Below are 27,730 nucleotides of genomic sequence, written 5' to 3'. Positions count from 1 at the left end.
AAAAATAAAATTTCTTATCGTCTTTGAGTTAATTAATTGTGTACTGTGATAGAACAGAGACCTACAGAAATAGTTCTTTAATAGCATTTTCTCAGTGCAACTTCACTTGTGTGATATTCAGTGTTATTAAGTTATGTTTAAAGCTGTTACAGAGACATTATTTGTAGGCCAATTACTCTGCAATAAACACTTTTTAAGAATGGCCAATACATTAAATGTTTTTTTTCTTGTTAATTATTTAAGTTGAATAATTCTATTTCTTAGCAAACTATATAAGACAAAAATTTTGGGAAGGAGATAAATTTTGTTGAAGGAAATGAAAGCAGAAAGATCTGGTTCTCATCAAGTGCCAAAGAGAGATAGATGTCTTAAATACAACACTGATTAAACCAGCAGGAGACAGCTGTTGAGTGTCTGCCCCCTGATGGTCAGTGAGCATCATAGCTGCCGGTGGCCTGAGGGAAGCCCGGGTCCTGGGTGCCAGAGGGAAGCTGGTGCTGGCAGCCAGGGGAAGGAAAGCCTAAGTCTTGCTCAAATTTCGTGCATCAGGCCTCTGGTATATAATAAAAAACTTGTACACAATATCTTAAATGTCAGACAGATATTTCTGCAAGGAAAATATAGCTTGTACCTTATCAGTTTTAGCTATTGATATATATATATATTTTTCCTTTTGGAGTTATAAAATCAAAGTTAAAATGGTGACAATCTTTCTGAAACTATGTTATCAAAATTCAACAAGAAATAATGTTTTCCTTAATGTAAGAAATGTCCATAATTTACAATGAGTATGTGTCCTTCTTGAGTAATTCATAGGAAGAAAATTGAAATGTAATACTAATATTTAAAATAATCTCTGATATTACTGTAAATTAGCAATAAAAATTGTAGTTTTTTGAGATTTAGTTTTACTGAAAATTTTATTTTCTAAATTTTACATTTGAAATGTTTTATTCCATAAAAATTGAACAAATATGATTTTAAAAGAGAATGTATTATATGTCAAAGGTTAAGTCAATCTTATATAATAAAAGCATAATATGCAAATTGTCCCCTTGACTGGAAGTTCAACCAGGGTTGGGGCTGGCCGGGGGAAGGGAAGGAGCCCCCGGCTGGCAACTGGCAGCCACTAGTGACTGTATCAGTATGCTGATACAGCATAAATTATACTGTAGCATTTCTGAATTTCATGCACTTGGCCTCTATTATTTATATAAGAAACATTTGGTTGTGTTCTATATTTCAATAATCCTGTAACTTATTTGAAAATATAATTAAGCACAAATTCAGTACTTAGAGTAGACACGACTTTTTTTTTTGAAAATTTTATTTAGTTTAGTTTTGATACTTGTAAGAAAATTATTTTCTTGCCAGGAAAAGTTTGTCTTTTTCTTAACAGATAAAACCTTTTTCTGTTAAGTGTAGATATAGGGTTATTCTAATTAAGACTATAAACATAATTTTTTTCAGGAGTCATTTCTCCATCTATTGAGGTATAAAAATTCTCCCTATCTACCTGAAAAATATGAAATAAAAAACAAGAAAATGTAATTCTTTTAGTAATACAAATTATTCTAGTTAACAAAAAATAGAAAAACTGTCCTATGTAGCTAAAATTCATGTTTTAGAAAATGTGTATTTTATAATTATAACTAGAGGCCAAATGCACAAAATTCATGCAAGGGGCTCAGCCTTAACAGCTGTGGTTTTAGAAAAGACAGCTTCTAACCCAATTTTCAGTTTTAGTAGCCATATAGAAATGACCTTTAAAGTATCTGAACATGTCTCCTAGTAAATATAAATACTTGCCCTAATAGTTGTTGCATGAAGTGTGAAAATAAATAACATTATAATGAAGCACAACATATACAACTGTTACTAAGAAAAAAAATTATTTTTTTCTTTTCATTTTTAATTATATATTTTGAAGAGCAAAAGTTATTAAGTGGAATTTGATATTGAATTATCATATTATTTTATTTTTTATATCTTGCTTTTGGTATCCAATCTAAGAAAATATTTGCCTAATAAATGGCACAATAAATTTTTCCTAAGTCTCTTAGACAAATTTTGACTTTAATTGACAGTAGTGTAGGTTTTTAAAATTAATTAATTGATTAATTAATTGATCTGCTTATGATTTAAAGGAGTGAAAGCAGTAAAGTTATCTTATGGTTTTATATGGGTGGGGCTTTTAGCTTTGTTTTTCCAATTTTACTGGTAAGGAGAATAATAAATTAAGAAAGTTCAATTTTTCTGGGAATATAGAGGGGAAATTTAGCTCTGTTCTTAGACTCAATGTGGACAGAATGAATGCATCATTCTTTTTTTATTCCCACATAGTGTCAGTGCTCAAAGCAAAGTACACTTTAAGTAAAAAAAAAAAAAAAAAAAAAAGTGAGTGGAGGAGTGGTGAAAGAACACCACTCTATCAATGTAATCACCAGAGGGAAAAGTTAGGACAGATTGTTGACTTTGCTCGTAAGAGCAAATATAGTAATACTGCATATTATTTCAAATAATATAACAAAAGCTGCTTAGTGTTATATTCTGAAAGATGATCCTTTAGTTATTCCCCCATTTCCTTTTTTTAAACACCCCTACATTTAGATATACAATCATACCTTTAAATTTCTCCAAGCCTGATATTTATATCCCACATGGTGCTATAGATTTTAGGGTAATGCTGATTGATGTGTCCTTCCTGATTGCTCCCTTAAATATCAATCAGACTTAACAACATATCAAAATTCTTCTCCATTTGTCCATGGTTTCATTTATAAAAAAACAAACAAACAAAACAAAACAAACTTATACTCTATTAGAGGCCCGGTGCACAAAATGCGTGCATGGGTAGGATCCCTAGGCCTGGCCGGCTATCAGGGCCGATCTGTGGGGCGACCAGTGGGGTGATCAGGGTGCCCCTGTTGGCACCCGCCTTGGCTGGTCTGGGGCCCACAGGCTGGGTGCAGCTCCTGTGTTGAGAATCTGCCCCCTGGTGGTCAGTGTACATCATAGCAACCAGTCATTTCACTGTTCTCTCGATTTGCATATTAGCCTTTTATTATATAGGAGGATAATATTTCCAAGGTATGTTTACAAACAAAGCATAAAAGCAACCCTGGGTTTCAGACATAAAAAACATATTTTATATAAATTATTTCCTAGCATTCCCTCTCCCTCCCCCAACCCCTGGGAACAGGCATGCTGTATTATGTAACATATATGGACAGACTGTTGCTGTTTATTTAACAATGGCAACTATTTATTGGTTGAAAATGGGAAGCAGTAATATTCATCTGACAATTTTTCTCTTAAAGCCATTTCCATAATGGCAATGGGACTCAATTATATTTTTATTTTAGTCATTCCTGATAAACAATAAATTTGAAGAAATAAGAAAATATCTGAAATAGATTTTTAAAAACTTCAGTCAGAATATAGCTCCTGGTAGGCAGAAAGTAAATATCCTAAACTTCAGTTGAAAGGTATTGCAAAGAACATCCTGCCTGTTAATTTAAGCAATCCCATAAACTGGCTTGTCTTCTGCCAGGTGAAGGAAACCTTAATGAACATCTTTTTGAATAGCAGTTACAAGCTTAGCTGCTCACCATGAAAGACTGATTAAGTAAGGAAGGATATCACCCTTTTCTCCAGTCTGTCCTCTCACATACTTCGCCACTGAGATTGAACTAGCTGGTATCTGCAGTGTGAAGATAGCACTGCTCAAAGCATATGTGTTCTGTAAATCCACAGATAGAATCATTTATCCCAGAAGCTCTTTAATCAAAGTCCATGTCAATGATTACATAGTTGTCCCATATACACAGTAAGTATTACAACACATTTAATTCAATAAAGAAAGTGATGGAAATTATTATTGGATAAATTCATTCATATATATATATATATGCATATATATATATATGAATTATTCTTGTTTGTCAATGCATGTGAATTATGATTTCTCATTAGATAAATCAAGATCCCATTATACTTACAAAGAGGAACTCCAATGTTCCTACTAAATTTATTCACATTTTAACACTTAATAGTGTGTGATGTACTCATTTAAAACAATCCAAGTTGTCAAATAAAGCAGAATAAAAAAAGATAATAAAATCAGACTATAAATTAATACATATATCATATTTACAGAACAACATAAATTGATATAATCTCGTTTATAGGACACATTCACCATTATCAAACAGGCTTTAATAACATTTATTATTTTTGTTGTTGTTAATCTTCATCCGAGGATGTTTTTCCATTGATTTGTAGGGAGAGTGGAAGAGAGAAGGAAAGACAGAGAGAAACATCTATGTGAGGAAACACATCAACTGGTTGCCTCCTGCACTAGCCCTGACCAGGGCCCAGGCCAGGGAGGAGCCTGCAAACAAGGTACGTGCTTTTCACCAGAATCGAACCCATAACCCTTTGGTGGGCAGGCCAATGCTCAATCCACTGAGAAAACCAGCTAGGGCTCTTCTAGGTTTTAACTAATATTTACTAATATGACAAATAATTAATAAGCACCAACTCTGTTTTAGGCACTGTTTATGGCATAGTGAATATATCAATTAACAAAATAAGCAAAAATCCAGGTACTCATAAGGCTAGCTCTGTACTAAAGAAATAGAGATAATTTACAAATTAAAGTACTAAACATAGAGGAAATTGAATGGCAATAAGTACTAAGGAGAAATAGAGCAAAAAAAGAGGGGTAGACGGGTATGAAGTGCATTGCATTTTAGATAGAGTAAATAAAGGAGGTCTCTCTTGGAACCTGTGCAAAGGCCCTGAGGTGGCAGCATGCCAGGCCTGTTTGAGAATCTGTCAAACATTTCAGTATATTACCAACTATCACATGTAAGGTTCTCTGACAGTAAAGGCTGAGAGGAAAACCGAGGTACAAAGTATGCATTAGTAATAAACACCTGTGAAGTGATGGGAGAAGTAGCATTAAGCAGAGGAAGAAAATGAATGCAAGTCAGTCTGTCAGAGCCCGGACCACATGGTGGGGAACTCTGGAATGTGCAGTTCCCTGTAAGAACATCCCTCATCTCTCTGAAATGTCCAAGTTTTCCTTCCCCAGAGTTGTGGGATGACTCGGAAAGGGTGTGATCCTGAGCAAGAAACACTTCAAAGCTGAGGCAGATCCTGAAGGAACTAAGGGCTGGACTTGCATGCTGATCACACTATCCTGGCAGCCAGGCAAAGTCCTTCCCTGTTGTGTCACCCCCAGGAATGAATCTGGCACCAGGGGGGAACTAAATGTTTGCTTGGGGATTTTTTTTCTCACATGGACAATGAGTAATCTGATCCCAGCCATTGTTACATGACTTGCTTCCCTGTCTGGATTTCATTTCTAATTTTGATGAAACAGAAGCTTTATAACTGGATCTTTATACTATCCTGCATTTTACAACCTCATGGTAAACCTTTGCTGAATTTAATAACATAGAGCCATTCTTCTCCTCACCGTTTTGTTTTTGTTTTGTTTTGTTTTGTTTTGTTAGTGTGTGTGTGTGTGTGTGTGTGTATTTTTTAAGCCCTCTGTTATTACTAATCCTAGAGATTGAAATAGTAATAGCTCCAATTTTAAGCTAAAGAGGCATTTTTAAGTTTTTAATTTTAAAATTAAAGATATTAGAATATCACTTATGTGATATTTTTTAGACCTTGGATTTAAGCACTTGGTTTTACTTTCCCCTTATATGAATATGAGGCAAACAGCTGTTGGGAATTTTAGCATTCTTTGGCAACTTAAAATGCTTGTTTGGAATTTCTATTAGTGAGTCAGTTTGTCTATTGCTTAGTTTCCTTTTCCCCCCCTGGTATGCAGTTACTACATGTTTTATTCTTGCCCTGGTGGTCTGCTTCCATTTTACCTATATCTGTGATTTCTCTAATGAGAGTAAACTAGAATACATATGGTGCTCATCTGTGCAACTGCCTGAGCCCCACTTTGCATGTGACTATACCTTTTTATTTTTAAATGATTATTGAAGGAAGACATGTATAATAGTATACAGTTGCCCTTATTTTCAACTAATATAAGCAATAATTGTTTCAATACCTATTGAAAAACCTTGGGAAATTATCTATAAAATAGCAGTACTCTGGCATAAATGTGATAAATATATTTTTCTTGATTAATAACATACACCTTCTTAAAATTAAGAGAGATTAGAAGAATCCATAAATATTTGAGAATTTCCAAATGTCCCCCATCTTCTCCCATTAAGAAAGCTTTTTTTTCATTCTCAAAATTCAATTAGAAGAAGACACAGTATTTAATACTATATATTCAATGATAACAGGAGTATGATTAAATGAGCAAATGTGTTGGACTTCAGTGGGACCAATTTTCCCTTAGTTTTGATCAACTCTAGAATACCTATTTGCTTTTTGTTGCATAAGAAGTTAACATATCCTTTGAAGTACATTAAATTCTACATATAATTTGCAAATAATTTCTGACACTTACATCTGCTAGATCTTCCTTAGTATGTCTTATTTGGGTCACTATAATTAACATCTAGCCAATCAGTTAGTCTGAAAGTTATTTCCTTAAATGTATGTATTCAATTGTTACAGAATTTACCAGATGGTTGAAAAATACACAGGGAGTACTCAGAGATACCGGAAAACCCCATTTATTTCCAGATGTATTAGTACCGTGACTCAGGGGAGCCTGTTTCCAAGTCCTGAGCAAGCCAATATGGAGGAAGCTTTCTCTCTGTCCCCCAAATACGGATCAGACTTCCAGACCTTTCTCGGGCTTTGCAAAAAGCCCTGTGTGTTGGGATGGGGGACGTGAGACCACACCTAAAGGCCTGGCCTGGCACCAGTCCTGATAACCCCTCCAGGGGTTGTGTACAGTTCATGGTTTATGGCCTCTGTAAAATGTATTTAGGTAAATAGGTCTTGCAAGACCAGATAATTAAGGAAGGGGCAGTGACTTGATTATAGGCTAACAAGAATGTGCATTAGGGATATATATGATTAGCTAGGTACAGAGTGAGGGTGCTAGCCACCCCATGCTCCCGCCACCCCCCCCCAAAAAAAAAGGAAAAAAAAGAAAGAGAAAAAGTCTTATTTTCCTCATCACAATGAATTACAAATATTGAGGACATTTTCAATTGTTTTTATAAATGCCAATAAACTTGTGTTTCTCCAAGGTTGATATCTTGAATCAGATCACCCTTTCAAATACTGTTTGCTGGGGAAAGCCTACTCATTCATACATACTAAACACTCACATTTGCAACAGTGCTGTCTTCCTCCCCCCTGTTATAATCCCTGTTTATATATATATATATATATATATATATATATATATATATATATATATATAGCATTAAATTGTATTATAACTTTTTTTCCATACTAGATAATTTATCTTCTTGAGAACAAAGGATCATGCCTTATTCATGTTTTGATACTCATGGTTTAATTCAGTGCTTGAAACACAGTAACACTAAAGTATGTATTTCTCATATTGTAAAACTGAATATTGTGAAATGAATTATATACAACCTCCCTCCTCACATTACTAAGATTTTGAAATGTCTATAAGAAATTACCTGCAAATTTCACTGGTACTTTTTATGCTAACGAACCAGCTGTGGTCTCCAGGAGATACAAATGTGCAGCTATAAGCATAAATGAAACATGGGGTGGCTGCAGGAAAAGGAAAGATCTGAAAGGAAATAAAGCAGAGATACTTGACTTTAAAAATGCATGTTGGGGAAAAATATTTCCTGAAGAAAGGAATGATAATGGTTTGTTTAGAATTGATCAATAGAAGACATATTCTGTGAGATCAAATGACTGGTGAATTATTCATCTAAGAATTATTTAATGTAATAACTCATTACATTTTTAGCATTGTTCAGTATTATGTCATGTGATGTATGAACTACATGCCACCAATAGCAAATATGCTTACTTCTTATAAGAAAATAGAAGATAGCAATCTCCCAAAATAGAACTCCTAAACCTACTAGTATTAATAAACATTGTATCACCCTCCCTGTCATAAAAGAATTAGACTTTATATTCAAAGCCAACATTACCAAAAAAAAGCAGCATCTTTCTGCGTTGACAGAAATATGTGCTTATTCATATTTGTGTTACCACACATGCATTTCCTCTAATTTTTCTGATACACAAATATTTATATACTACCTGCTATGTAATATGTACTCTTCCAGAGGAGAGAGTGAATGTGGTTGAAGAGAGAGAGAAACAAAGTCCCTATTTTTATGACACACATTTAAGCTAAAGAAACAGATATAAAATGAACATACTTTTAAACACACACACTATGCTGGGTATTAATCTAGGGTGATGTTAGGATTGTGTGTGCATAGAAAGCCTCATAGACCCATTTAGATGGATATAAGAATATTGCTGTAATTGAGAGCAATAAGGAAATGCATCAGTAAATATAAGGAGTATGTTTTTTTCAGGGTAGGTTTTGTTTGAATACAGAGAACACTAAATATGCATGCTTATGTTTGGTAGAGAGGAAAGAAACATTGAAGTGGAAAAAAAGAAATGATAGAATCAAAATCCTTGGTAGTCAATGAGGAATTCAGAGACAAGGTATAATAGAAATAATGCTACTTGTTGACACAAATATTCTTCTAAGCTATTCTTTATTGTTAACGAATCTAAATATTCATTACTTGTATATCAGCTAAAACATTAATTATTCACATTTTAAATGATTCCCCTGATTACGTCCGATTCTGTATTTGTAAGCATTAATATAATATCACCCTGAATTTTACAAAGACCTCATGAAGGTGTAAAAGAACAAATGAATAAATGTGATGCCAACACATATAATTGATCACTAACTCTAGATACAGTATTGTCCTTTCTCCCTTATTGGGACATTTCCATCCTCTACTTACATTCATCACCATTAAATCTTAAAATTCACCTCAGTATCCAGTAGTGTTTTTATTAGTGTTTTGTAAATAAAAAAATACCTCTTAAAGTGAAAAGTAACCCTCTCAATTTTATTTAAAGGACTAGTTTAATGTTACAAATTATTTTTGTTTTGTGGATTAAAACATTAGTCTTTAATGTAAACATCTTTAATTTACAATCTTTAAAATGGAATTATGTACAGTCTCACAAAATCTTAAACTTAAAAATTTAACAAAATTTGAAATGTGTACCTTATTAGTAAAAATAAGTAAATGCTCATAATATATTAATAAAAAACAGAGTCATGCAAAACTTAAATATTTTAAGTAAAAAATCAGTAATTATATTTATATTTTTAAATGTTTTTTCATAATGTTTAATTAGTTTAGAAGGAACAGAGCACAGAGATCCTAGTAATATTACTATACTAACACTTTACAGAAATTTATACTGACCAACAATTCAAAAACAGACAAAATACACTGAAAACCAAATATGAAAATAAAATTTATGGTAAACAAATATAAAAAATTGTCTTGGCTTTCAATGGTACTGGGTGACTACAACTTACAAAAACTACTACAGTGCTGGTCAAAGACATACAAATGGAATTTGAAGTTGTTTGCATAAAGTCATGCGAGAAAAATAGTTTTCAAACAATTACACTTAGAAATGTATACATGAACATTTAAAATCTTTTCAGTATTCTATTAAATGTCATAGATCATTTCACTGTTGAATATCAATAATGCAGTGTGACTGAGATATATCAACCGCTGAAATAACCACAGTGCGATGCAGTTTTTCAAATAGTGCAGGCACATTCACACATTGCAGTCACACACACACCTTCAACACATCAAAGTTCATAAACACTATTTCGCACTCTCCTCCAAACACTCTGTAAGGTGTCGATCCATGCATAGACACTAACAGAAGAATGCTGATGCCTCAGTGTCCTTTATGGAATAGGGGAAATGAATGTATTGATTGAGTGATTTGAAGAAGATATACAATAGCAATCTTATCTACAACCCAGAGGTGCCAAGGTTTTCCATAAATTTTCAGATAATAATTTGGTATTTTAAAATGTAAATGGTGGTGTCGTTTCCAGGGCAGGGTTGTATATCACCTTGAGTGCAGGTTTTGGACAAGATGTTCTCTGTTTCAAAGAGAAATAGCCCTTTCCCATTTTGAATTTGATCTCCAGGCAGGTGAATAAAAATTTCTTAAAATATGTTTTTATTGATTTTTACAGAGAGAGAAACATTGATGGGAGGATGAGAGAGAAACATCAATCAGCTGCCTCCTGCACAGCCCCTACTGGGGATGTGTCCGCAACCAAGGTACATGCCCTTGACTGGAATTGAACCTGGGAATCTTCAGTCCACAGGCCGACATTCTAGCCACTGAGCCAAACTGGTCAGGGCTGAATAAAGATTTTGAAATCAATCTATCTGAGTTTATGTGACCTAAATCCAGGTAGTCACCTGACATTATTAGGATATTGTCTCATAGACCTGAAAGATCAGGTCTCTCAAACGGGGTCAGTGCGGGGCGCTGGCAGCGGGTGCGAGTGGTGGCTCTGGAGCTGGCAGCGGGTGTGAGCAGGGGCGACGCTGGCAACAGGTACAAGAGCCGGGCGGGACTGCGGAGCGCAGGAGAAAAGAATTTTCAGTAACCAGCAGAGGCTCACCCCAATGACAGCGACTGGAGCCCCGCCTTGTTTTGTTGCCCCCACTCACCTGCTCCAATATCCTACGACAGCCAATGCCTGCTATGTTTCACGCTCTGCTGCCTGCTGCCGACGCCCACCATGTTCCGTGCGTGCCCCCTGGTGGTCAGTGCACATCATGGCAACTGGTTGTTTGGTTGTATGGTTGTCCTGCTTTTTGGTCTATTTGCATATCAGCCTTTTATCATATAGGATTTTGAAATTGTTGCCAACTTTTAGGTGTGTAAGAAACTATAAATTAATATGCAACATTTTCAATATTAACCAAAAATTAATAATTACTACAACATATCTCTGGTTATTTTCATCAATATTAAGTCCTTTGATTTAATATTACACCAGGTTTATGAGTTTGACATTATTATTCATCAATATTAATGGGTTTCTCTTTCAATTTCTACCTAGTATGTTGTGGAACTAACATAAAAATGAAATTATTTTACTTCAAAATTAGGCTCAAGATAAAATTAGTAAATGTTTAAAAGCTTAATGCGACGTCTTAAGATACTGGAAAAAGCATCATTTATCTCTATAAAATAATGATTAATTTCCCCGAATATGGTATAGATGTGACCTGACTGCTTGCCTCTGTGGGAGACTATTCACATGCCTTCAGTAAGTTGAAGAAGATATCTAGGTGAGTTTTACTGAGAGTAAAAAGGTACCTCACTCTTAAGAAAAAACACTGACATTTGTATTGTCATTGTAACAAATCACCATCAGGACTAGTTTAAATCTTTTCTGAACAATCAGTGACAACTAACTAGTAAACACAGAGTGAAACCCAACCAATCAGTGGCAGAACGAGCCCCTTTTGAAAATTAGCCAATTGGCAGGAGACACATGCCAGCGAAGCAGTTTCTTAGGCTGACACCAACTCACTCCTCCCCCTGGCTTTGTAACTAAGAATGTGCAAAAGGAATGTGTTCCAAAAATTCAATAGAAGATCTGGAGTTTGCTTTGCTTAATTAAACCATATGTGCCCAGGCTAACTCTCACTTACATGACAAGTGAATGATATATATAAACTCTTATTTTAAATGTTAAGTAATGGTTTCATCTCAATAGTACTAACATCCACATCCCATATAGGGTGAAGGTTATGCCCAGGTAAGCCATAGTGGGGGTGAGAGGTGGGGAGGCAGGAGACAAATGTGTGTAGAGTCCAGATCCTGTAGGAAAAGTAACAGAATGGGGAACTCAATTTGGAATGTACAGGTAAATCGAAGCACAGATGACCGACCTCAACCAGACCAGGAACTAGGAAGCAGTGAAATTTAATTGTCTTTGATGCAAAACACACAAAGTGACATCCTAGTGGTTAAATGTCTAACTGCAGAGTCAAAAAGGAATGAAGGAGCCACTCCTCTGCTTGCAAATAATATAATCCTGCACAGATCATCTATGCTTGTGAGGATGCTTCTTTGGCCTTGGTATCTTGAACTATAAAATGAGAATAATAGCAACTTTTTCAAAGGGAAGTTAATCACAATTGTTGGAATTACTAAGCTCTTCCCCCCCAAAAAAGTGCTATTCCCCAGATTTTTATTTAATTGTCAAAGTGAGCACAAGGCATCGGCATTCATCGATGGGATTCTAAAATAGAAGCAGTGCTGAGACCACTGAATTAGAAAGATTCAAGTGTTTATGCCTGGAAGTTACTAGGAAGTGTTTCTTTTTATAATAAGTGCTCACTACATACTATTTTTGTGGTCACTATTGAAGCATTAATAGTACTATTAGTTACCATCACAGTAGAGGATGTGATGGGATATTAGTAGGATTAGCTATGGAAGTTTCTGCTGCATGATTACCTTAAACACTGTGTCTACCCTTATTGTGTGGGTATATTTCTCTATCTGAAAATTTAAACCGTAATATACCTAAAAGTATATTATCTTATCAGAACCTAAATATTTTGAGACAAATAGAACATATGAGAATCTACTTTTCATTCTAATACCAGAAAAATATAGATATCCCTCTAAAAATATAAATAGATGAATAAAATCACAAATGAAAAGAGATTATGACTGAAATAATGTCTATTATAATAATGAAATGTCTATAATATTAGTGTCTAATAATAATAAATGAGTGCCTGCTAATAAATAGAGGCATTGAAAAGATAGAAAATATCTAATTTTAATTTTCAACAAGAGTGCATCTATAAAATTAGAACAAAAATATTCTAAGATGACTATTATTAAGTTAAAAGTTGCCATAGAAGTGAAGAATAATAACTATATTGTTGAAAAAACAGGCGATATAATAGAAATTAAAATAATTCTCCCATAATTCAGGTAACAGAAAAATAAAAATGGAAGTGTTAGAAAAAACAGATATAATTCTATAATTATGCATAAGGTACACCTTTTTTTTTCATTAGTTTGATATATATATATGTGTATATGTTTTTGTTGATTTAATAGTGCCCATATATTTGTTAGCAAAACTTAGTAGACCACATATATTGCAAGTAACTTTTCTATTGATTTTATTCTTTTCATAAAGTTAATGTGAATTTATTTTACACAAACATGTTTCAAGTTTAATGTTGCTATATTATTTTTTAATTTCATATATTATTTCCATTTTTGCACACCCTATATTTTGTGTATGATTTGAGATTAAACTCAACTTCCCTTTACTAGTCCCAAATACTTAACTCAGCATAATTTATTACTATTTCAGACTTGTCTCACTAACTCTGTGCCATCATTTCACTAAGTTAAAGACTTTAGTATGGTGATTACCAGAGTGGAAGGCAGTGGAGGAAGGAAGGAGGTAAAGAGGATACATGGTGAAAGAAGGAGACCTGACTTGGGGTGGTGAACGCACAATACAATATACAGATGATGAACTATAGAATTGTACACCTGAAACATGTATAATCTTATTAACTAATGTCACCCTAATAAATGCAATAAAATTTTAAAAAGACTTATATATGTTAAATCAAAATAAATTAATTTGGGTGATGTACTACTGAATTGCTAACTTATTTCTAAACTACCATTTTAATATATTTGGAGTTCTGGGATTTCATCCCATGTACTATTCTGAAACCATTAGTCCTTCAAAATGTTCTACTTCTTTACAATACATTTACACACACTCACACACAACCATAGAGACACAAATACATTTTTGTTTATAACATTATTAAATATTTGGTATTGATCATTGTTATTTTGTAAGGTACACAAAAATAAATCTCTATACATTATTAACCTTGGCTCAGAAGGAAAATAAAATAGATAGTAACACAGAAAAATCAAAATAGTGACAGTAATCAAGATAAATGTTTGCTTTTTTAGGATGGAAAGTCAGTTCTAGACTTCAGCATACCTGTACTGTCACTAGACATGATCATAGTCATGGGATTTTCTAATTTTCTGCTACACATCTTGGTGGCGCTCATACTTGTAATTTAAAAAAAAAAAACACCTTCAAGATTAAGTCAGCATATCAAAATTCAAAACAGGAAGTCATAAAAATAAAGTACATAAGGGCACATAACAATACAATGAGCCCTTTTAAGTGCTTTACTAGAAATCCCACCCAGTATATTAGAATTATGTTGGCCAGATGTACACTATAACACCTTTCTTAGCTCTAAGGTGGATGGTCAATGCTAGATTATTGTTGGACACTATACTTCCCCCAAAGGACGTATGGTTAAGAGGAAAATAGAAGATTAGTTTCTGTTTATAAAATTTGTTTTTGTGACTGATAGAACACTCAGTTCACCTGTGTTTAAAATTGTTAAAGGGTAATCTTAAATGCAGAATAAAAATTATATTTTGATACTTTAGCATGGAATTAAACTTTTATGTACATCCCACAAATGGGAAAGGATCAAATTGAAAAAAAAATTAGAATAGTTTATTTACCAAAATAATATAAACAAAATGTATTTTTTTTTTACTTTAAGAAAAGTTTCAAACCTATACACAGAAAGAAAGAAAAGCTATAGCAATAAAAGACAAGGACTTTGAAGTTTTTAAACACCATTTGACATATTTAAAGGTTGGTACTTTTATTTTTAAGTCACTAAGTTAAACATAAATGATAAAAATAACAGTACAAATTTATTAGAAATAATGATTGCTCTATATTCTTAGAAATATCCTTTTTCCCCCTTTTCTGTTAGGTAAAACTATCACTTTCATTAAAACTGGACACCTGTGTAATTTATTAAAGGAATTTATAGTGACAAATGCCATTTATCAAGTTATTGTGGCTTTGCAAATATGTTGAAATATGTAAAGAGTAACATCTTTTGATATTGTTGACAGCAGCTTTATTTTATACATGTTTCAATTGAATGCTCACAAAACATCATACCATATTTATCTGAAGTGAAAAGATGAGACCAGCTGGCAAGTAATGAGATTGTAATTATGACATGATAAATTGTTAATCACTTAAACAGAAATATTTTTGACAATAGCATACATAAATATGGCTTAATACAAAGTATAAAGTTTTTAAAAACATATAATCCAAAATGAAAATACAATCCAAAAAATCATATACACAAATATATTTGTGGTAATGAATGAGAAAAAATTAAAATGTATACTTGTGTTTGATTAGTTGCGTGTGGGGAGACCAAAAAGTATGACAACATATATCAAAAGTTATAGATGGGAAAAGCTTTTCAATGTACTAAGCAAAAAGTATTTTCAAATTATAATTCAATGACCTCAATCAAGTATTAAGAACAATAAAGATGAATTCAGACTTGAATATATTACCAAAACTTACTTTCCAGTCAAGTTTAAACATTTTCTTAGATAGTTTGGGGAACATTATACTAGTAAATATACATGCTCACATAATTGCATTTATAGACTATGTCTACATTTGTATATTGACTTTATTTTAATAATTATATTAGTTTCTTATTTATTCACTTTCAAGTTTCATGAATATATTTTCATAAATGAATGCACATATACACACTATAGACACTAGTAAATTATTTGTATACTCCTCACTTCATAAATAGCTTATAAATTTACCTACATATTCCATTATACTATTAAAATAATATTGGGCCGAAACCGGTTTGGCTCAGTGGATAGAGCGTCGGCCTGTGGACTGAAAGGTCCCAGGTTAGATTCCGGTCAAGGGCATGTACCTGGGTTGCGGGCACATCCCCAGTGGGGGGTGTGCAGGAGGCAGCTGATCGATGTTTCTCTCTCATCGATGTTTCTAACTCTCTATCCCTCTCCCTTCCTCTCTGTAAAAAATCAATAATAATATATTTAAAAAAATAATATTGGGAGTAAAATGTTGCATATTATATTTTCATAATTCATTTTAAAGATACATAAACTGGTTATTTAGATCAAAGTCGATTTAACCAGAAAATGTTTTAAATTATTCTTTTATTCATCATTATATTTGATATTTATGTTAATTATAGTATAAAAATAATACAATGAGCAATTTCTAAAATGTAATTTTGTTTAATGTCATATAATTTGTATTATGATGGGAGAGAGAGTTAACCTTTATAAATTCACATTTACTTAGGCTTCTCATGCAAGGACCAGGTTATTCCCTTAACTATAAAAAATCCTAAGTACCTCAACAAAATAAAGGCCATATATGAGAAACCCTTAGCTAATATCATACTCAATGGTGAAAAACTGAAAGCATTTTCTCTAAAATCAGGAACAAGACAAGGATGGCCATTCTCACCACTCTTATTCAACATAGTTCAGGCAAGACAAATATATAAAAGGCATTCAAATTGGGAATACAAAACCTAAAAGTGTCACTTTTTGCAGATGACATAATTCTGTATATAGCAAACCTTAAAGACTCCAGCACACTATGGAGGAATTATTATTTCAAAGTACTTATGACACAACATTAAGTGTTCAAATAGATTATAGCCATCAATGATAAATAGATTAGTGGTTAATTAATTATTTATTAAATCATTTAAAATTGTTTTTTATTAATTCATTTAAAAGTAATCCCTAAAACATATATGTTCAAATAAAGGATGAAAATGCTGTGTGTGCATGCAAGCACATGGGCACAGATACAAAAATTAGATAGATAGACACACCTATCTTTCAACATTTAACTGATCACATATTTGCTCTAATAGCCTCATTATTTTTATATTTATTTGCAAAATAAAATTTGGCCAATTGAATGTCTTTACTAGTAGCTAAAATAGATTTCACATAGCTAATAATTCTAGTATTGTCAAAAGCAAATGAGAATTTTAAGTTCAATAAATCAGTCATTAATGTCCTCGTCTCCATAAAAACCATAATTAAGTGATAAACTTTAATTATTCATGACTATGAATAAATATTTAATGAAAAAGGCCCTCTGGACTTTGTTCTAACTGCTACTGCAAAATAATTCCCATTAGATATTTGATTACAAGGAAAATCAAGAATGAAATTCAAATTATATTTAACATTAATTTACAATAAAATGCTTATATAAAGAGAACTTAGAAAATGAAAATAAATCATTTTCAATTATACTAAATTAATTACTGGTATTGTTCGTGTACTACATTATAGAAATATAATTGCCTTACAATCATGATACTCAGTTGCAAATTCTTTTAAAGCTATAGTTTAAAAAAGAGAAAAAAACAACATTGAGATTAGAAAATTTCTCATGCTATTACCTGTTTAATAATCATCTGTTATTTTAATTACCATGTGTTTGTTGCTAAACTGCATAATACAAATATTATTATTTTAAAACCATTAGGGTATTCCAGAAAGGAAATTTATCTGTTATCTAATAAATTAAGAAATATCATGAACATTTTTTGACTGGTAAATCTGACATTAGACCTATAATATTATTCTTATCCAAGTTTAACATCTAAATACACATTGGTTTTTGTTAAAGGTCTTATCGTTGTTATTATTGTCTTTACAATCCGTTTTCTCCATAATGGTTTCTGTTAACATCTTACCAATATCAAGGAAGTAACACCTTAAGGAATTAACTACAATACAAATAATATAAGAAAATGAGTGCTTAATCACTTAGAATAAATTTCATATACATCAACACAACAGAGTAATTCAGATTACATTAGTTTTAAAGGTCATAAAACATTGAGTGTTTCAATATTAGAATAGATCTAGCATTACAACTTCTTTTTATGAATCTTTATAAGTTTAATAAAATACAAAAAAATGACTAAAAATATTTTTTTCAAATATGTGCACTATGTTTGGCTAATTTATAAATATATATAATAAATCAATACAGTTTAATTACTTAGTTGCTTTCATGTTTCTATAATGGTTCATATTATTTACTGATATTTCTTGCACTTTTGCATTTTAAAAAAGCAGCATAGGTCCTTGCTATGCATCACTTTGAATTTTTCTTGCCACTCTCTTCTGGCCTGCAATGATTCTGTAGAAATGAGCTGACAATTGTATGAGCAGTCCCTTGCAAGATTACTCTACCCAGCAAAGCTATCATTTAGAATCAAAGGTCAGATAAAGAGCTTCACAGAGGAGAAAAAGCTAAAGGAGTTCATCACCACCAAGCCAGTATTACATGAAATTTTGAAGGGTATTTTTTAAGAAGAAGGTGAAAGAAGATGAAGATGATGATGATGAAGAAGGAGGAGGAGGAGGAGGAGGAGGAGGAGGAGGAGAAAACAGAAAGATTAAAAATATAAATTATAAGATGGCAATAAATACATATCTATCAACAATAAAATCTAAAAACCAAAATAAAACAAGGAATCTAATGAACAAAATAAACTGATGAATAAAATAGGACCAGATGCGTAGAAACATGGAACAGACTGAGGAATCTCAGATGGAAAGGGAATGGTGGTGGGGCTGAAAGAGATTGACAAAAGATCTTATATGCATATATGAACTACCTATGGACACAGACAATAAGATGATGAACACCTGGGGTGGGTAGTAAGTGGGTGGAGAGGGCCAATTGGGGGAAAAGGAACATCTTTGTTTTAAAGCAGTATAACAAGAAATTTGAGTAAACTACAATATATTCTTAAAATGAGCCAATACACTGAATGGCATTGGAGATACATGTGAGTAATCCACTATGACAAATGTGTATTTAAAGATTCTCATTAAATTTTTTATAACTATTCATGCAAAATCATTCTGATTTGTGCATGCTGAACAATGAATATCAATAAACTAGAGGCCTGGTGCACAGGAATCGTGCACTGATGGGGGATGTGGCCTGTGGGGATCAGCCCACTGTGGGAGTGCTGCTCATCCCAGTCAACCAAGCGGTGCTCCTATTGTGGGAGCACACTGACCACCAAGGGGAAGTTCCTGTGTTGAGCATCTGCCCTCTGGTGGTCAATGTGCATCATAATGACTGGTCAACCGGTTGTTCTGGTCATTCCGCCATTTGGCACTGGGCTTTTACTATATAGGATAGTCTACTAACATAGAGACAAAAATACTATGATAAAATATCTACAATATTTAAGACAGTACATTTCATATAGTAGTGATTCAATAAATAATTTTTAAAGTTATTATGGTTTTTAACTATAGCAACTACAATTTCATGAGGATACATTATTTACTTATAAAAATTAAATCTTCCTAAAAACATTTTATATTGAAGTAGTATTTCTACTTTGTTAGAATAAATACTAAAATTTAAGAGTTTTCATCTTTAAGGCACACATTTTTAAGGATTTGTCTCAAATTTAATGGGGATATTGTATTTATTTTGGTGGTTAGTGTGGTGATGTGAGTCTTATCTTTGTGATCATTGTTTCTATCAGAACATAGCATCAATTTGTAATAAGTGCTTTAAAGACAATATTTTTATTTTATTTATGCATATACTGGCTTGTTACATAAATAACTTAATACACCTGGTTCATTACTTTATCAGCATGTATATCAGATTTAAGGTGCCACAATTGTTCTATCATAATAGAAGCCTCCAACATTAAAAGTGCCTATATGTAATGTGCAGACAGATAGTACAGAAAACCTCTCCTGGATGTGCCTAAGAATACATTGTTTCCAATAAATATGCATCAAATTCCTGAATGTATTTTATAACAAACTACAGGCCTGGTGCACAAAAATTTGTGCACTCGGGGGAGGGGGGGTCCCTCAGCCCGGCCTGTGCCCCCTCGCAGTCTGGGACCCCTCAGGGGATGACCACCTGCTGGCTTAGGCCCGCTCCCCAGGGGATTGGGACTAAGATGGCAATCAGACATCCCTCTGGCAGCCCCGCAGCCCTTGGGGGATGTCCACTTGCCAGCGGGGAGCAGGCCTAAGCTGCAGTCGGACATCCTTAGTGCTGCTGATGAGGCAGGAGAGGCTCCCACCACCACCGCTGTACTGGCAGCCATCAGCCTGGCTTGTGGCTGAGCAGAGCTCCTCCCATGTGAGAGCGCCCTGACCACCAGAGGGCAGCTCCTGCTTTGAGCATCTGCCCCCTGGTGGTCAGTGTTTGTCATAGTGACCAGTCATTCCCAGTCCTTCTGCTGTTAGGGTCAGTTTGCATATTACCCTTTTACTATATAGGAAAGAGGCCTGGTGCACGGGTGGGGTCCGGCTGGTTTGCCCTGAAGGGTGTCCCGTATCAGGGTAGGGGTCCCGCTTGGGTGCCTGGCCAGCCTGGATGAGGGGATGATGGTTGTTTGAAGCTGGTCACACCCCCTTCAGGTTGGGGGTCCCCACTGGGGTGCCTGGCCAGTCTGGGTGAGGGGCTGAGGGCCGTTTTCAGGCTGGCAGGTGACTGAAGCTCCCAGCCTCTCCTTTTTTTCTTTTTTTTTATTCTGGGATTTATTTACCTTCTATGGCTGTCACTGGAACTGAGAGCCGGCTTTAGCTCTGAGGCTCGGCTCCAGCTCTGAGACCTGGGCTGCTGAAAGCAGGTATCTGGGTTTGTTTGGCTTCTATAATTGAAACACTGTTGCAGCTCCAGGCCTGAGGCCTGGCTGGCTGAAAGCAGGTTTCTGGGGTTTGTTTAGCTTCTATAATTGCAACATTGTTTCTTAGAGTGCAGTTCAGAGGCCAGCAGCAGCAGGCGGGGAACCTTGGCTTCCTCCATCACTGGAGCAAGCAAGCCTCCTGTTCGCTTCAGCTGCCTGGCTGCCGGTTGCCATCTTGGTTGGCAGTTAATTTGCATATCATCCTGATTAGCCAATGGGAAGCGTGTCAGAGGTATGGTTAATTACCATGTTTGTCTATTATTAGATAGGATACTTTCATAGTAAGAAAAGAAAAAAGAGACTACATTTATATGAAGAAATATTAATAAAAGCATTGGATTGTTGCCATGGGTCACAACTAATTAGAATCCATTCCCGCCAGAAGAAATGATTTGTTGCATATAAGCTTCAAGGCAGTAGTTAAGGCTCCCCCCCCCTCTTATTTTTATAATCTGGAATAGTACTAAAGTAGTAAATGTATTTGAGTGATATTTTGTTATATTCATTTAATCTTTCTTAGAATTGGATACATCTATTTTTCAACTTTTTTACATTTAGAAAGAACAAAGTAATTAATATTTTAGTAAAAAACCTTTTTGTACTTCAATATTTTCCTCTGAATATTGCATTTTTGGTATAATAAATCCTCCAAGTTAGTGAATTTAGGTAAGCTACATTTTTTTAGAATAAATCAATAAGTAAATGTAAACAGCTATATATTTAAGTACTCTTATATATTATTTTTGTTAAATTATCACTTCCATTATATCTATTATATGTATATGTATATGTATATGTATATGTATATGTATATATCCATATTTATCCCTGTAGCTATCTATTTCTAAATGAGAGGTGCAGAATTACACATAAATACCACCTAGGAAAATCACTATGAATGTACCCAGCATGCACATTTATGTTGAGTATCAACACCCCCCTCTCCCATTTCCACATACATGTTCATTGCCAGGCATGAGCACAAATATATGCACACACCTCACATATGACATTGTTTCCATATTTCCAAATTGAAACTTAAATTTTTTCAATATTATAATGTATACCAACAGATTTCCCAATAGGAACCGGCTAGTTTTATATTCAGCTACACAATTCAAAGCAATGTTGGGAGCCATTAACTCCCTAAATTCCAGCATCTCTGGTTGATATCATTTTTCTCAATCTCTGGTGTATGTTTTAATAATCCTTATCTTTCTGGCTAAATAAACAAATATACAATGGTGATGGGAAATTAAATATAGTGGAAGGTTTGTACTTAAAATAATTGACAGGCATCAAATAACAGACATCAGGCCCATCTATGGTAACACATTATATGGACAGGAACAAAGATACTTCATTAAATAGAACTGACACGGATTATGCCTGGTCTGCTTTGCAACTTCTCGGACATGACCTTAGCAGTGTAACAAGCACCAACTCTTTGGGCTCTTTCTGCGAGTACAGTTACCTTAATGCACCTAGCTGCTCTTTCATTTCCATTTTGAGAGCTCTCTTAACTAGTACCAACTTCTGCATCTTATTTATTAGGAACTTTTTTTTCTTTGAATGAGGACCTTGTCCTCAGAGATCATTCTTCATTATTCTCAGGCATAATTACCACATTACACCTGTCCTCATTTTACACCTTTATAAATATCAAATATCGGCCTCAGGTTGTGCCCTATTTTATTTCTTCTTATGATGGATGACATGGGGAACAGGATGCCAAACTAAAGCACAAAAGAGTGACCTGAATGAGGCACTAAAGGGCTCCATTTCTCTGGTTATTTAGCACTATCCCCACTCTGACTTTGTATAATACCTTGATCAAGGTACAAAATGTTTCCTTTTGCAAAGAGGACCAGCATATGGTTTCTTGAAGCTCATTAGTCTTGGATCACAGGTTATATTTAGAAAAGTCCTGTCCTGACAAAGTTACATCTTTTTTATTCCAAGGGGCCAAGTTGGAAAAAAAATGTTTAAAGCTGAATAAAGTAGCCAGTATCCTGTGTCCATAACCTTTTCTATTGTAAGAACCTGGTCAGAGTCCTAAGATAATTGGGAACAAATCAAAGTGTGCTTCGCTGTGACCTGACAGGTAAGGCTCATTTGACCTGGCATGGAGAGATCCTTGCCAATTCCTATCGCACCTGGAGTCAGACATGTTTTAGTTCTATTTTTCAAATACTACATGCACTTCAGACATAGGCTCTGTATTAAGACTTCCCAAAAGAAATGCAATTTAACAACAACAAAAATGATAACAAAGGTCAGGGTAATTTATCACTCATGTGATGACCCTGCACTTCACATCTGAGGCAGGCACAATGTCACTGCTTGGATCCCCATTCACCATTTGGGGTGCCCAGGAAGGCAACCCATTGATGTTTCTCTCTCACATTCAAGTTTATCTTTCTTTCTTAAAAAAATATCAAGGAAAAAATATCTTCAAGTGAGGATTTTTTAAAAAAAGAATATTAAGTATCATGACCATTATTTTGTTTATTTTTCTTCAGACTATATATATATTACAATTTAAAAATTCATGAGAATCTTGTGAGGTTATTATTAGCCCTACGTCATGGTTGAGGACACTAAAGCACAGAACAAGTCGAGATAAAGACAAAATAAGTCACATGGTCAAGTCCAAAGATAAAGTAATTATTTTCACTGCAAAATTATGTAGCAGTGGAAAAGAGTTAAATTGATGTACTGAAACATGTTATCCAAAAAGAAAGACAGACTAAAACAGCATGTCTGTTTTCCTAGGGTATGGATTACACATAGTTGATCCTTATAACACCTTTTTTATTCTTCAAATAACCTGCATCAAATACAGTGCTTTATTTAGACAAGATCTTAAAGGCCTTCTGATATAACCACACAGCTGATTTTTTAATCTTTTTATGTAGGAGTTAAGAACATTTTGAGATCCATGAGCCACACATTCACAGGAACACACCTGACCTTTGTCTTCACCAATAACTTGGAACATTTCTAAAATGTTAAATTAGAATAGCCTATATTTGACCACATACTAATATTTTTATCACTTATTTATGCATTCATTGGTTGATTCTTGAATGTGCTCTAACTAGAGATCAAACCCACAACCTAGGAGTATTGGGAGGATGCTCTAACAACTGAGGTACCCAGCCAAGACTACAACTATTTTTTATAGTTTATTTTGTAATAATTTTCTGGGATGAGTATTTCTTTTTGTCCAATTCAAAATCATTTTGCAAAACAATATAACCTGCTTTTGGACACACTAATCCACTAATGCTCTTTTTATCAATGTCACAATTAATCTCGAGGTTTCAAAGATCAATGAACCCTTTCTGTCCTCTCATACTCATACTGTCAGTGTTTTTTAATGTGGTTTATCAAACCATTCTTTATGAAGCACCTTCATTTCTTTGCAACTCTAACAACCCTCTCTTATGTGTGGTTTGTTGTTTTGCTTTGCATATACAAATAATCCAGCCTTCTCAGCATACCTTGTTTTTTTCCTCCTATATTACCTAATTTCTAAAGATTGAGATTTCTCAGGGCTCAGTACTTGAAGTTCATATTTTTTTTTGCTCTCTACAGTTCTTATATATGTAAATGCCTATGATCTGATGCTTTTCAAATACACACAAGGAAATCACACAATATCCACATGCAATTATAGAGAATTCACTCGCACTAAAATAAAAGAATATAAAAAGAAAAAAAAGTTAAACTTTCCTCAGAATATTATAAAGTAAAATTTCCCCTAATGACAATTTTTATGCCAGTATTTGGCGTTTGGCTTGAGAATCTAATATAACTGCCTGTGCTATTATATTTTTTAATCCATCATGGTGACAATTAGAAGTAATTCAATACTAATTATATTAAATTACTTATCTTGATATAAAAATATGACATTTATAATCCAAATTATTATCTTCACCAGTTATAAAAACATAGTTGATTGTCATTTTAAATAAAACAACATAAGTACAATTTTTACCATAAAAAATTCCTAGGGATATATCCATTTTCTGAACTGAATATCCATTTCTTTCCCATTAACCTGAATTATTGGATTTACCCTTAACCAATGCCTCAAAACTAAAAATGCTGCCATAGATAATTAGTGAGGAAATACTACATGAATAGGCAGTTTGATTTTGTTTTGTTGTTTCTTTATACATGTATTAATACTAAATATTTTATCTAATAAGTTCTGCAGGAGAAAGTTAAAATTTAATAAATTCTCATTTTCTTTGAATTGGAAATGTTTCGACTTCCTCGCAAATTTTTATTGATAATTATTTTAAAATTAGCATCTAGGGGAAAATTATTTCACTTGAAATGATTATCAAAGTTGGTTATGAAATGCTATAAGACAGTTAATATATGAGTTAATCATGTGTACTCTGAATGTTTCTGAACATTCAAATAGAGGTAGAGTGAATAATTACAGAACAGTTATAAAAGTGTATAATTTTAGTGTAAGCAGTGTCAAACAATATCTAATACTTATATCACTTAGTATATACCAGACATGACTTTCAGTATTATTATGCCAGTTACAATGTAACCCCTTTAAATCAACTCTCTAATCTCTCCTCTACCATGGAACCTGGAACTTCTTGAACTATATTCATGGGCTTAGTTACGTTTGGTTTCCAGCTGGATTTACTCAATGGGAAGGTATGGCACAATGTAAAAAGGAGTGAAGAGAATCCTATCTAATAAAAGAGTGATATATAAATTAACCATCACTTCGTGATAAAGATGGTGGCACCCACAGCCAATAAGGAGGGAATATGCAAATTAACGAGACAAGGAGAGAGGTGAAAGGCGGCTCTGGGCCGGAGTGAAGGCAGAAAGGTGGCTCTGGGCCCGAGCGAAGGCAGTGCTGGCAGCCAGGGGAAGGGAGGCCTATTCTTGCATGAATCTTCATGCATCGGGCTTCTAGCAAGAATATAATAGCTTCATTCCTGTATGATCACTTTTGACTGGTTGGCTTCTCTAATTCACAGATCCTCTTGAGGCTGCTGTTCTATACAATTCTTAATAAAAGCCATACTTTCTGTAGCAATTGGAATTCCCACTCCTCCTTTCATATTTGGAGTGGCAATATCTCTGCTATTACTAGTCCTAAAGTACTGAAGTATCTTTTATGAACCCAGTTGGTGTGGCTCAGTTGTTTGAGTGCACCAAGAGGTCACCAGTTAAATTTTCAGTCACAGCACATGCCCAGGTTATGGGCTCAACCCCAAGTAGGGGGTATGCTGGAGGCAGCCAATTGATGTTTCTCTCTCATTGATTTTTCTATCTCTCCATATCCCTTTCTCTCTCTCTCTAAAAATTCAATTAAAGCATATTTAAAAATATATATTAAAATATATTTTGTGTTTCTTTTATCTCTTTCTCTCTCTCTAAAAATTCAATTAAAGCATATTAAAAATATATATATTAAAATATATTTTGTGTTTCTTTTATCATTCTCAAAAATTTGAATAACTCCTTTATTATATGAATTTACTATCATTCTTACTTGAGTACATAAATTTTTTTTTTACCTAATTACCTATATTAACATCTTTATTTCTCCCAATTATCATTTGGGATAGAAAAACATTTATCTTTGTTTTGAAGACAAGTGAATTGTGGTGGTATATGGTGGAATTGAGATTCAAATTAGTAAATCTGGAACTAAAAAATATTTAACTTATAACCTGATGTATACAATATATACATGCAACACCAAGACACACACTGAAATATTATAGAATGTCAAGATTAAAGGGGATTTTAATAAATTTCTGCTGTAAAAATAGCATAGGAATAGATCATTTGCACTGGTTATTCTAATCCTTTTAATAATATTACTTGGTAAATACTTTTAAATGAGGACATGAATTCATATAGGTGACCACACTTGGTCAAGGAAACATAACTGGTTAAGGTTTTCTAGGAAAGTTTATAATAAACTGACATGAACCATGATAAAATAAATGATTACATTGCTCCTTTGTTAACCACAACATATATTAATGAAAAGAAGTTGCCCATTGCAGGGAGGAAAGGGTAGGGTGTCTCGTCAGAAACACACAGGGCTATGGGACTCAGCTAGCAAATGTCTCCAGTGCTGCAGAGTTCTTACTCTTAAAATAGGAAAAACTACACTCCTCATTGCAGTTTTTTGGCAGGAAATCTTTTCCAAGAGGCTGGATCCCTCTGGATTTCTAAATAATTAAAATTTATGAGTAATGAAAAAAAGCATAAATTCACTTAGATACCACACATAACTAAAAGTTATATTTTATATTGAAGAAAAGCCAAAAGTGGCAGAAAATAATCTGATTTCTCATGATCAGTAATTGGAAGCAAAATCAAACTCATAACTTCAATGCATCATTTCTCCATTTTCTTGTTGTGGTTAGTAATTCTGATAAAACCATTGCTTCTTGGGCAGACTTGCCATCACTCTGGGTTGTTGCAAATGACAACATTTCATCTTTTCTTATAGCTGAGTAGTTTTCCAAACAAATAATAAAGAAAATGAAAATTCTTCAATAAATGGTGCTGGGAAAATTGGAAAACCACATGCAAAAGAATGAGACTAGATTGTAGTTTGTCACCATATAAAAAAATTAACTCAAAATGGATCAAAGCTCTAAATATAGAACCCAAAAGAGTAAATTACATAGAAGAAAACATAGGTACTAAACTTATGGATCTTGATCTTAAAGAAGATTTTATGAATTTGACCTGAAAGATGAGAGAAGTAAAAGCAAAAATAAATGAATGGCAATATATCAAACGAAAAAGTTTCTTCACAGCAAAAGAAACTGTCAACAAAACAAACAGGCAATCACCTGAATGGGAAATGATATTTGCAAACACCTACAATAAGGGGATAATATAATATAACTCAACCAAAAAATCCAAATGAAAAATGGGCAGAGACCCTAAACAGACCCTTTCCCAAGAAGACATACAAATAGCCAGAAGATATATAAAAAGATGGTCAACTTCACTAGCTACTATGGAAATGCAAATCAAAATGACAATGAGATACTACCTTACATATGTTA

Source organism: Myotis lucifugus, unplaced genomic scaffold (genome assembly GCF_000147115.1).
Source record: "Myotis lucifugus unplaced genomic scaffold, Myoluc2.0 scaffold_174, whole genome shotgun sequence".
NCBI classification, from domain to species: Eukaryota; Metazoa; Chordata; class Mammalia; order Chiroptera; family Vespertilionidae; genus Myotis; species Myotis lucifugus.
This window is presented reverse-complemented; position numbering follows the sequence as displayed.